Here is a 14015-nt window from a genome sequence, read left to right on the forward strand (position 1 = left end):
CAGTATGTCATTTCCAAAGTAGATGAGAAACACTTAGCAAAGAAACTATGAATCCTTTCTTGCTTGCAGTAAGGCTAAAACTTAGGAGTCTGTTCAGTTTAAGGAAAGAGGGCATGTGGTACAAAAGTTTGAGTCAGGAAGGACAGAAAATTTATGAAATAAGTCTGAACAACAGAAATGGTAGAAATGAATCTTAGTATGTGTCAGTTGGTGATTGCTTGGGATGAACAAAATGGGGCTTGGCAAAAATCCATATATTGCTTTTTGCAGTTTGGTCTGCATTTGATCATGCAGCTCTAAGGCTGCTGGTGTATGAAAGCAAGTTATGCACACTGTCTTGTAATGCTGGAGCGACATCCCTACAGATATTCCACATGCTTTTTTTGCCTCACCAAAGTGACAATTTTAAAGATTCTCCATCATGTGACTACCTCAGCCTCACCTTACCCGGTTTCCTGTGAATTTGACTTTGAAGTGGAAACCTTCTTACAAGCTATAATGCAACTCTCTGTCTGCTGGCTTTCTAAAGTGTCCTCTGTTTGTCTCTCTGACCACCATTCCACATTGCCTCCCTGAGCCATTACCCCATTAAATTAGTCCCAGGGGACAATAAATCTGCTGTCATCATTAGCAACTCACCTTTTAATCTCTCTAAATCCAGAGTCCACTTCTCTTTTGAAGTTTATTACTTTTATAATTTCTTAATTCCAGAGTAAATTAACTTTCTGAAATCATTCTAATTTTAAACTCTACCTTGTGATTCTTTTTGATTTACCCTTCTTGAGGAATAATCTCCTTATCTTTGACTATTCCTTTTTTTAATATCTCATATTTTTATTAATTTATTTTGGCATAAGGGTTCTTCAGAATAACCAAAGCAGTATACTATCACATAGTTGTAAAAGGGGGTCTATTAGATTGGTCCACATGATCAGAAGTCAAATCATCCCACAATGGCTATGACCAAGCTGGGAAGCCATTCAAACCGGCAGTTGTGCAAGAGAAATAAAGCCTCAGAGCAACAAGGACAAAGGTACAACATCACTAGATAATGGAACACACACACACACACACACACACACACACGCACACGCACACGCACACGCACACGCACACGCACACACACACACACACACACACACACCCTGGAGAGCTTCTGGTACAGTTCCACAAAGAAGCAGAAGTTTGTGTCTATATTTCATAGCAATGCAAAACAAAGAAGTTGGATTCATTGAGCTGGGGCTTCTGCCTTCTACTGATTGAGTCCATTTTGATGCCTAAGCTGTTGGTTGGTGCTGTCCAACCTTAGGGTAGGTCTTTGCCATTCTCCTCAGTATGCCAATGGTCTTTAGAAATACCCTCATTGAAACCTCCATAAGCATGTTTTGCCTATCCCAGATATTAATGACGTCTTAAAGTCTCTACTTCTCATTACCATTACAATGCCAAACAAATTACAGTAAGAGTCCTAGAGGGCAAAATAATGTTCAATCCAGTACAAATAAAAACTTTTGGAATTAGCATTCATATGGAGGTGAAAGAAACATAGCTAGATTGGATTGCAGAAGGAATTGAGTTTCCATGTAGTTCACTGGCAGCCTCAGCTGATTCAAATAGTAATTCTAATACTATGAAGAACCTTGAAGCTGACTCATATCAGACTAGAATTAAAATCTTTCATTGCCATGTACTTTTTTATTAGATGTAGACCATAGTAATCATGGGTCCATTCTTAGATATCCTTGATGAGAATAAATTTTCTCAGGACACAATTTTACAAATCTTATCTAAGTGGATCGATCCCTCAGCTAACTGAATGTAGACACAGTTCTGGCTGTGGCTATGTGGAAGATAGTGAAAATGAATCCCAGAAATATAATTCTGTTCTCATCAGGTGAATTCATCTGATTTCCTATGCATTAGAGGGCCCATTGTAAAACTACTTGTTACCAAGTGGTCACTTAGTTTATTCAGGGGATAACAATGCATCACAAATTAGTCTTGGCTTATGTTCATTGGCAATCTGCATATTCTGTGGAAGCAGTGGGTGGACATCTCAATAGGTTACATCATTTGTTGTTGGACACATGCATAGTTTCCATTCTTACAACATGATACATGTAGTATCATGTAGGCTGCTGACAAATTCTTACCAGATACTTGTCTATAGAAGTGGTTTCACTCTTACATAAGGTAGTGGCTATAAAGTGAACCTGCTTCTCTTCTGCATCTCTTGTCCCTCTAGTGTTTTCTCTGTATTTTGATTGCTATCAAATCCTCAGCTCATGTACCGTCTTTATTTTGTATTTTTAGCTCTAGATCCATGAGCTATACATTTTTCTTTATCAATTACTTGCACTCTGGTGTTTGGCTATAACAACAGAAAATTGAATAAGACAAATGTATTTTATACTAACACTCATCACATAGTATATTTCTAAGGAATACACCACTGAGTGCTCAACATGTAGCCAAGATCCTATACATGTAGCCAAGATACTATATCAAAAAATCAGTGTGACAAAGTCCATCTGAAGTATAATGATTTTAAAAGTTCAAGGCAATGTTTTTATCATAAAATATGTTATGAATACATTTATAAATGAAAAGATTTATAAAAATATAACAGTATCATGTAATTATACTTGTAGAGTAGTTAAGCAATAGTTTATTGAATAAATAGATAAGCTGTTTGACTAATTTTCAGATAAATTTTTATGTTAAAATGTCAGCAATAGTGATACTTTAATCCACGACTGACAGTAATTGGATTTATGTCTGAAAAGAAAATTATAAAACCTGACACTTTCACAATGTTGAAAACACACAGTCTTTGATATTTTAAAGCATATCATTTGTAAAGATTTTACTGATAAAATGTAAACCGAATTCCACACACTATGGAATAGTTTTAAATTTATTACTTATAGTCTTCTTGCTTGGATTTCATCTACCATCCCATTTTTTGAATGCTGACTTTCCTATTCATTAAACAAAATCTCTTTATCTGCCTGATGCTAAGATATGGAAAAGGTTGACAGCATTGGTTTCATTGTATTCTGTGAACTGAAATGGGAGTTTCGTGTCACTCATGTTCTCTGGTATACTATCAGCATCTCTGAATAAAAGTGTCAATCTTCCCAACAAAGACTCTTTAACTTATTTGAGCTACTTGTGCGTAATGATTATGTGTTTACAGTTTAAGAGTGATCTGGAGAGAGGGAGGATCTGTAAGGTGTTATCTATTATTGTATGTAGCTACCCACGTCTACATAGTTCTAAGAGAACTCTCAAATGTCTAATATGGTGCATCACACAGGTTGTGTGACTGCTTACTGTGGGCTGCTTCAGTTCTCCCAGTGGTTCTCCATCTGTGTGGACTTTTACCATTTACTATTGCAATCTGAGCTTCTTCTCAGGGCAACAATAGTAATGGTGAGACACTGCAGTTTTTGGTGTGCAGGAGTGTGAAGGAGTTTCATGATATAAGGTTGAGTAGGAAGCTTCTCACACTTTTTTTTTTCATGTGGGACTAATGAAAACAGGCCATAGAGGTTGAAAAGTCACAAGCTCTTCACCTTACAGAATGCCTTCTATATGGTGCCACTGGATCTAAACTAAGCAAGGAAGAACAGCGGATGATAGGAGTCCTGGGAAGTGACAAGAGGGAAGGAGAGAAGTTCGGTTCTGTTCATGAGACCATGAGGCAGAAATCTTAACAATGGAACATGCAAGACTGTGAGACTATATAACTTCCAAGCCGCTGAAGACACTCTTTGCAGGACAGCTAGGATGGAGACCACCTTGGCAACAGAGACCCAAACTGATGAAAGTCCTAGGAGTAAATATGGAGAGGTAGGCAGGAATAACTCCATAACAAACTCACCAAGAGTAAGATAATCTGCCTTTCTCACACATCTCCATTCCTTTGTTTAGCCATCCATCCACAGAAATATTTTCTACTGGGGACCTCCAGTGATCACACTGGACTGAGACACAAGTAGGCAATTTTCACTAAGCTGCCTGCTCTCCATTCTGAACTATCAAGACTTCCTCTTAATCCTGTAGTAGGCTGCTTGTAGAAGCCCCTCCTTCTACCCTACCAGCATTCCCTGGAGGACTTTATCTCTTGGTAAAACTCTGGTCCCCTATGTCATTTCCAGGTCTCTTCTTAGCCTTTCCTCATAGAATATCTTGTGACACATTTGTGTCACTTGTCTACCTGCAGAAGTATTTTCTACCAGGCAACCCACATATACCACTATCAGATCAAAAAATGTGGAAGAGAGAATTACAGGACATGAATACCAAAAATGGAGAGCTTGGTCAAAGAGATGTTAAATTTAAAAAGTCCAGAAACAAAACATACAGACATTTGGCATTATAAAAAGATAAAACATATCATAGAAAAAAAATTCCCCAACCTGTAGAAGGAGATGCCTATCAAAGTATAGAAGCACCATACAGAAAACTTGAATCATAAGAGGTTAGCCATACATAAGTCATAAGGAAAAAATAAATCTAGACCATAAAGTCCACATCGTAACAACAACTCTAATAAACATTGATCATTGATAATTCTCAACATCAATATTCTTCATTCCCCCAACAAATGACATGGACCAACAGTTTGAATTAGAAAACAGTTCTGCTGAGTTCAAGAAACAAACCTTAACATCAAGTTAGACATCACCCCAGGATAAAAAGATGGGAAAAGTTAGTTCAAGTAAATGGACCCAAAAAGGAAGCAAGAGTGGCTTGCTTCTGAAAAAAAAATAGATATAAAACCAAAACTAATTAAAAGAGATAGAAAAGAACACTATATACTCATCGAAGGAAAATTCTACTAAGAAGGTATTGCAATTCTAAATGTTTATGCACCAAATACAAGGCACTCAAAGTGCCCTTTTATAAAAGAAACATTAACATAAATAAAATTATGTATTGACGCTTACACAGAGATAGTAGATGGTTTTAATACCCAACTCTCACCAACAAACTTGTCATCAAGATGAAAACCAGAGAAACGTTCGAGTTCAATAACATCGTAAATCAAATGGATCTAGCAGACATCTACAGAAAAGTCCACTTAATTACTAAAAATATATACTTTCTTCTCAACAGTTCATGAAAATTTCTCCAAAATTAACCCTATACAGAAACAGAAAGCACATCTTAACAGAGGTAGGAAAATTGAAATAATATCCCACATCCTATAAGATCACCATGAATTAAAGCTGGATATCAACAACAACATAAAGTACATGAAACTCAGGGAAACTGAGCAACTTACTAAATCAAAAAACTAAAACTTTTCTAAAATAGAATGAAGATGTGAACACATCATACCCAAACTTATGGGTGGGAAGTTCTGTTAGGAGTCTGTCTAAGCTCCCTCCACAATTACCTGGCAACAGCCAAGTATGCCCCTCCCCACAGTTACCCAGCAACAGTCAGGTAGGCCGGGCCTACTATAAAAGAGGGTGCTCGGTCTCCCCTCTCTCTCTTACCTCTCTTACTCCTCTTACCTCTCTTACACCTCTCTCTTGCCCCCTCTTGGTTTCCCTCCCCTCCCCCTCTCCCCATGTGGTCATGGCCAGCCTCTGCTTCTCTACTCTCTCCCTCTCTCTGCCTTTCTCTGCCTCTGCTGTTATGGGTCTAACCAGTCACTTTTTTTTAAACTTAAAGCCCACTCTATGCAATGGAACCTGACAAGACTAAAATGACTGAGAACCTGAGATTGAATAGGTTGTAGACTTGAGGGAAAACCTAGCACTGTTTTCCATCTAAGTGAGCATCACAATTAAATGACTCCCAATGACTGCTACAGCAATAGATCAGTGCCTCAGTCACCCACGTCAGGAAAGTTTCTTGCAGTACTTCTTCAGCTCAGAAGCAACACAGAGACCCACACCTGGACAATGTACAGAGAATAAACAACTTTGAAGCACTGAGTTCTAAATGGGGTGTCTTTATCAGAACCCTCCCCTCAGGCTGGAGGATCTACGTGGAGTAGGGGTCCAAAAGATGCTAAGACCCACAGGTGAGGGATGTCTCTGCCTTCCAGACACTACAGAGATGATGTTCAAATGAACTCATAAACACTGTCAGAATGCACAAGGCCTGCATAGACCTGCACAAGCTGGAAGGAGCTTCTGCACTGAGAAAGAGATGTAGACATGGGTCTCATCCCCAAGCAAGAATCTATCTGCAATTGATACTCCTTGGTAAAGAGAAAATCAGTTGTCTTCAGTGGAGTCTCACTGGACTTCTTCTCCACTTCAGGGAGGACACTATTCCCAATAGTAGCTGATCAATACAAAATTATCTTAATGGTATTTTGGAGAATTTTTGTTTCACTTTGTTTGTTTGGGCATTTTTTTTCTTATTGGACTTTGTTTTGATTTTCATTTTGTGGGTTAATATTTTTCTTGTTTTGTTTCTTTTTCTTTTTTAAAGAAAGAGAAGAAGTTTATAAAGTTTGGCGTGTGGGGAGATCGGAAGTATCTGAGAGGAACTGCGGCAGAAGAAACATGGCCAATGTATACTATATGAAAAAATATTTTCAATAAAAACATCAGATAACCAAAGACAAGATTTAATTTAAAAGTAAAAAGAAAAAAAGCAGCCGAGTATTTCCTATATTTTTACATATTTTGGCTATAGTTACAAATGTGTAGATTTCTGAGAATGACTGTGGACTTTTGAAAGATCTGAAAGGTTTTTTTTTTTTCCACCACACAAATGATAGGATTTCTATTAAAAAAAAAAATAGACAGGAAACTGGGCTTTATTGGCTGTATAACTTGAGTTTTATTTGCTATAAAACGTTAAGATAGTGAAAGAAAAAAGTCTCAATTTTCTGCAACCTTTTTTCGTCTTAAACAGAAGTCATATAGAAAAATCTGGTAGTTTTTATCCAAGCACTGCTCAGCAGGAGCAGGCTGTCAGCGAGCAGGTTAAGAAGGCTGACTATTGGCAAGCTACCCTGTTTTAATCCACCGGCTACCTGGTGCCAGGAGATGTCAGGCACCATAACATCACTGTTTTGGCTCCATATTTATGAAACAGTCTGCTTATTTCTTTGTTCAGTGTGTGCGTACAAGAAATTAATGCGCTGTTCATATGGGCTTCATGTATGCTCATCCCTGCTGCAATTGTTTAAAATTCTAATTAAGGGCAACTTCTGCCTTATTCATCTATCTACCCCAGGTGCTTGTGTGATACAAAGTGGATTTACTACTGAAGTGCTGAGAAAATCAGGTAGGAAGCATGTAAAACACTGCATGCCAATTTGTGGTCCATACCAAACTCACAGTGGTAAAGAATACCGTTCTTTGAGGCCCTGGAAAGCAGCCAGCTTTTCTTCTAGCAACGTCCCTGATCTTTACTGCGTACCTTGTCTGCTCTTGGAACTCGTCTTCCCCGCATGCTTCCCGGCATCCCTTGCGACTATCTGGGGGCTCACTTTATGGATCTTATAAACTGCTGGGCTATCAGAGAGGCTTTGCCTCTCAATAGTAAGTTTTCCAAAAGTCACTTTGGATTTCTCCTTACTGAAAGGCCATATGACTGACGGGCGTCGTTCTTTAGCCTCAAAAGTTGTTCCTTTATGCTTTTGCTCCTCACGAAAGGAACTTAATCACGTCTCCTTCCTCATTCATGTTCAGCGCTCCAGGCTTCTTGAGGGAGCGCCAGTCCCTTCATGTAAGTTACTCTAATCGTCTACTGCTGGCAGAGTGAAATTGTCTCTGGCAAAAGCTAGGACCTTGGATGTTAATGAAAATAGAAATTCCATCACTGGTCTGTTCTCAGTGATCACTTCTCGTCACAGTGGCTGATAATTCAAAAGAATTACTTGTGTACATGTAGGTTAGAGAAGTTTGTCATCCAAACTCAGGTGTGTGCAGCCATGAATCGATACTTCCCCGAGTAATCTGATATAGAAGTGAATAAGTCACACTGAGTATGAAATGTCGCGAGTGTGCAAAACAACACTGTTTACTAAATAAGCATCATTATCCAGAATAAAGTGGAGGTTTCTCTTAATATGGTAGTACACTTAGTACACTATTTGAAAGACATTAGAAGAACATCGCTTGCATATTGGGATTTCTTAAAACATCTGTAAACTAATAAACTTGAATCTAAAAGCTTGAAAAGAATTTTTCTAAGTTTAAAGAGAATTATTTTAAGCACTGAGATAGGCAGGATATACTCTATTCATAATAAAGTCTCTCACTCATTATGAAAATATATTGCATATTTTCTTTGGAGATGTGGCACAGTTTACACTGGAAAGATGATACTCTGTGAGAGAAGCTGTCTTTCAGTTTTGGTTTATATATTGTGACTCCAGGCAAAAGAGCTGTACAATAAATATTTCTATAATGACATATTGCTAGTAAATCTTATATAACTTTTCATTCTTAAATTGTATTTTAAGTAATTCCATAGAATTTCATTAGAAGATCTGTAATTAAATGAGGTATTTCCTTATTATATTATCTTGAGAATATTTTCCTGACCATTAGTTTTTTGCTCATAGTTCATCAAAAGACATTTCTTGTTAGGAAGTCTTCATAATTTATTTATAAGTTTATAAATCATAAAGTAAAACAAACACTTCAAACTCTAATATTCGCTGTAAGAAATGTTTGGTACAACTCCCACTGACTTGTGCTAATTGGATATGGAAATTAAGTTTTCAAATATCTGTAGTCCTCATTGTTAACAATCGGTGCATCCTAGAGGTAGGACCAGTGCACATACCTTACAAAAGATGATCATCTTCCTTGTGCAATAATTATTTCCTGGTATGTTTCTCAGGGGTAAACTGTGCTTACTTCAAACCTATTTTATCAAAATAACATTCTTTAAACAATAGATTTCTTTGTTTAAGGCATCATCTATATAAATATTCAAGATGCACTAGATATGGACTATTTCCAGTATTAAACAGTTCTTGCTTCCTTTGTAATATGACCTTCTAATTTACAACAAAAAGCCTTGCCAGAAGTGTAAATCTCTGTCAAAAAAGTTAAAAACATTTATTAATCTGTAAAACATTGTCTTTATTATACTGACTGGGGAAGTAATCTGCTCTTGGTAGGAAGATACCATTGCTGTCTTCCACAGCTATGTAAACATCTGTGGAAGATTGTTTAAAGCTGAAGCCAGCATAAACATGTTAAAATATAAAATACCAATAGAGAAATGACTCAGTGATTAAGGTTTATTATAAAGATATACCATATGTCATAATGAAATCTGGTAGTTGGTAACCATACACACATGGCTCTATTTCACAGCACTGTTCTGCTACATTGGTTGATTTATCCCTAATAGCAAATTCCTCTCATCATGGAGACTAGCTTTCATGCTTATATAAAGCAGGAGTAAAATGGTCATTGAAAGCAAGTATAACTGAGGAGCTATTGGTAGTGAATGCCTATTAGGAAAATGAGAATCAGTTTTCTCCAAAGATGCAGCCCCTTGAAGCTTGCCAATGGAGCAGCAGATTTGCCCTATAAATATGGGGCACTATTAGCACTAAATGAACTTAATGTGTTCAAAACAGAGTACATGAAGTTGAGATGAAGATCTGAGGTTTATGGCAAGAATTGTAAATGAGAAAGTGGTGATGGGTTTGATGAGAACACATTTATGCATTATGAAAGTCTTAATTAAAAACACTTCAAAAACCCCAAGACACAACATGTAAGGAACATAATGTGCCTTATAATCAAATAATCAGAAAATAAAATGTATAACTGTAGAACATAATTATAACACTAGTCAGAGTATTTAAATGAGTAGGCTTAACTCATACATTTAAAGTAACTGAGCATTGACTCATAAAGGTAGACTCAGTACCATTATTAAGACAAAGCACACAAAAAAACAAAATTGAAGTGTGGCAAGAGACCATAAATAGTTATATGAGCAAAACACATCAGCAGTCCAACAGTTAAAACATCAAGAAGACAAACAAGTCAACTAAAAATGGGGTCCAGGACTGGACAGAGAATTCTGAACACTTTGATGATGATGATGATGATGATGATGATGATGATGATGATGTAGGCTAGAAGCCTCGCGGTTTAGTGCTGCTTCTGGCTGTATGCTCTGCCACTGATGGACTGGCCGCTGGTGCAACCAAAAAGGGTGACCCTAAGGTAAAAAGCTCTAGAAGGGGAAGAAGCCCCATTGCAGCCAAACCCTGTCCTGGGTAGAGGAAAGGCCTGTACAAAAGGAAATAGTCAGTTGCAAAGCCAAAGGTTGAAAAAAGAAGAAAATGGAGAAGGACCAGTTTGTGGTGACAAGAATGGTGGTACCGGAGTAAGGACGCTTGGAAAAATACCTAGGAATTGTGCTACGGAAGCTGTTCCTAGGAAGCTACTGAGCAAAGACGAAAGGCCTCTCAGTCAGCAGAAGGTGTGTGTCAGCATCACTCCTGGGACACCATCCTGATCATCTTCACCGGGAGCCACAGAGGCTAGAGAGTGGTTTTCCACGGTGGGTTTTGCAGCTGGACAGGGGCTTGCTGCTTGAGAGCGGACCTCTTGCCCTCAACTGAGTTCCTTTGCGCAGAACACACCAAAAGTTTGTCATCGCCACTTCTGCAAAAGTTATCAGCAAGGTTAATATCCTCAAATATCTGACTCACCTGACTGACGCTTACTTCCTGAAAAGCAGCTGCACAAGCCCAGGCACACGGAGCACAAGATCTTGGATGTGGAGAAAGAGAAATACGAAATTACAGAGCATCGCAAAGCTCATCAGAAAACTGTGGACTCATAGATTTTGCCAAACATCAAAGCTGTTTCTCAGCCCCATGGCTACCTGAGATCTCAGTTCTCCCTGACAAACCGGATGTGTCCTCACATCCGGTTCTATGACTAAATGTCATATGACTAACAACCTAATTAAACAGTTTCATACATTAACAAGCAAAACAAAACAGTACCTACACGGGATACTTTTACGTGCTTGTCAAAATATGGGTTAAATACATAATTTCAAGAAAGTTAAAGATTTTGAACAGTTTATTAAATCTTCAAGTCAAAGACTAGAATTAAAAGAATAAAAAGCAGAAAGTAAACATAAGGCATAGTGTGTCATGGGACCCTGACAGGACGGAGGCTGAAGCTGGTGAGGGAAAACCTCAAGGCTATTCTGAAATATGTATGTATATAAGGACTCTTGCAAGATAATTCCATTAGATACAAAGAAATAAATCACAAACATAGAAACTAATAAGACGAAGAAAAAAACAGTAGCCTCAATTAACCCAAAGTCTTGTTTTGAAAAAAAAAAAACTTAATCACGAATTTTCTCAAAACAAAACAAAAAACCAGAAACATAAAACACAAATACGTAAAATATAAAATTGTAGAAGGTAAACATTTTAAGAAAAATATTTTTAATTATATCACATTTTCAGATATCTGTGAACATATGTGGAAACTTGAACAAAATATCTAATTTTCAAGGAAATATAGGCTATCAGAAATGACATTAGAGCTATAGAATTCACACAACACAGTTGAGATGGAAGAAATTTTATCCTATGGATTCGAAACTACTCTTGGGAGATATCTAAATGTTCAAGCAAACAGGCCCAAATAGTAAAATGTTAACTTCTTTCAAACAGATAGTATCCATTTTATTTCTATGTTGAGGATTGAACCAAACGCAAAAATGCTAGGTAACTGCCCTGCAAATGAGGGCAATTATTTTCACAATGTTGTTATTTTATTTTTAGTGTGTATTAATTTTTATGTTTTATAAATCTCCTCCCACCAAGAAAAAACAGCACAAGAAAGAAACTGCAGACAAATGTCACTTAGGGATATCATTACAAATGTACTAAATAAATATAAACATAGAGTTCAGCAAACATTGAGAAAATACTGCAGGACCATGGCTCTTGTTAAGAAAGACAGGGTCAACCTTGTATTAGGAAATTCATTAAGTGACCAGAGAGAAAAAAGGGGCATAATTTTTATATAAAAGCTGAAGTTTTATATTGGTCTAGCTATTTTTTCATCACCTTTGTTTTATTTTATATTAAAACAAATTTTAAATGTGTAACTTATTTTGTCTTAGGAAATTTGTAAAATCGTTTCTTACAGGATATGGTACAATTTTCCTTAGTTTCTGGAAACTTTAGGTGCTAATATTTTCAAGGCTGAGTGCCTTTTCTTTTCAGGATTTTCAGTTAGACGGATTTGTCCCCTCCCCACACCCCTTCCTTTGTCTTCTGTTTCTGGCAGTTTGGGAGACCATTTGTTCAGCTTTCTCTACTTCTGGATTTCTTTTGACCTGCTTAAAAATACCTCCTCCTTTCCCACGGGAACTTTGTAATTCGGCCTGGATTCCTAAATCTGTTTTTTCCCCTCTGAATTTCCTTTTAAATGTTTTGGGGTTAATCATTGAGCTTTTGTTTATTTTTTTAAACGAAAACATTTTCTTTGTGTTTTTGTCTTCAGTTTGAATGTTGTAAGTTTTCATCTACTTCAAAATTGGCTGGAGTAAGGTTTTAATCAGTCGACATCTATTTACGCCCAGACTACCCTAGTATAACTGAGCTGGCTTTGCAATAGTCCTCTGAAGTCCATGTGCTCTTCACTTCCACGAGCAGAACCAAGTGTCTTCAGGTCATTTCATGGTTGGTGCTGAGCACATGATATATGTGTATATCTCCAGATTTTACTTCAGTGTTTCCTCTTATTATGCCAAATATGCTGATCTTTTCCATTTAGTAGTTTCCTTTTCTAGAAACCATGTCTTTCAAGACTGCGAGTTCAAAACCACATGTCTATGCAAGTCACTTTGCTAATTAATGCTTTCCCATCTCTGAACACCTTTCTGATATTTCACACTTAGAATGGTTGTTTTTTGATCAGGGTCACTTGGACCAACCTGAGGCCATTAGTAAGTTTTATAATCTTCCCTGAAAACTTTTCACAAATGACACTGTTCATTGCAGAGACTAGTGACAAGAGAGTGAGATAGCCCTCAAGATAAGTTGGCCTCTTTTTTTTTTTTTAACCTTGAAGCTTGGCTGCTTTAGGCTGTTTAGTTATGGGTTTTGTAGTTTTACAAAAGCCCTTTTGTTTGGCAGGCTTCTGAAGGATATATGTGGAGATACTTTTAGGGGGTGGAGAAATGATATCTCTCTGTTTAAAGTTACATGTTGTTATTTCAGAGGATCAGAGTTCAGATTTTATCAACCATGTTGGGTGGCTCACAATTGTCTGCAAGTCCAGGCCCGTGGAAGTTTGTGCTCTCTTCTGGTCTTTGCATGTGAACACCAAAAAGTGACAGACGTAGACATACATATTCATGTAACATATTTTGTTTCTGAAATAAACATGAATTTCTAACAATCCTCCTCCCCCTACTCTTTATTGTCTACTTTGAGAGGGGTTGAGAGCCTAAGTTTGAAACTTGGCCTCCTCAGTGCATGTGGGTCTAGTCTTGAGTCTCCTCATTGCCAAGTGGGAAACAGATTTTTTGGCTCTGCTAACCTGCTTGATTAGTAGTTGGAAAATATTCACTTTTTGACCTGCTTTTCAGCTACCAGAATTTATTATTAATTCTACCCTTATTTTCTCCGGATTTGGACTTTTATGCCTTTCAACAATATGTATTTTGACACTTAAGAGTTGGATTTCGTCAGGCATGATGCTTGTTTTATATTTTTAAACAGATATATATATATATATATATATATATAGAACATTCTATCCTAAAGCAAAAGGGTATACCTTTTTTCTCAGCACCTCATGGTACCTTCTCCAAAATCGACCATATAATTGGTCACAAGACAGATCTCAACAAATATAAGAAGATCGAACTAATCCCATGCCTCCGATCAGATCACTATGGAGTAAAAGTGGTCTTCAATAGCAACAAAAACAACAGAAAACCCACATACACGTGGAAACTGAACAATATTCTACTCAATGATACCTTGGTCAAGGAAGAAATAAAGAATGAAATTAAAG

General features: G+C 37.2%; 1 pseudogene; it reads left to right on the forward strand.

Moving 5' to 3' along the window:
- The first annotated feature begins 953 nt into the window (after window positions 1–953).
- On the forward strand, window positions 954–10905 carry LOC127684784 (60S ribosomal protein L6-like; annotated as a pseudogene).
- Window positions 10906–14015: the final 3110 nt, after the last annotated feature.

Source organism: Apodemus sylvaticus, chromosome 5 (assembly GCF_947179515.1).
Source record: "Apodemus sylvaticus chromosome 5, mApoSyl1.1, whole genome shotgun sequence".
Classification (NCBI taxonomy): domain Eukaryota; kingdom Metazoa; phylum Chordata; class Mammalia; order Rodentia; family Muridae; genus Apodemus; species Apodemus sylvaticus.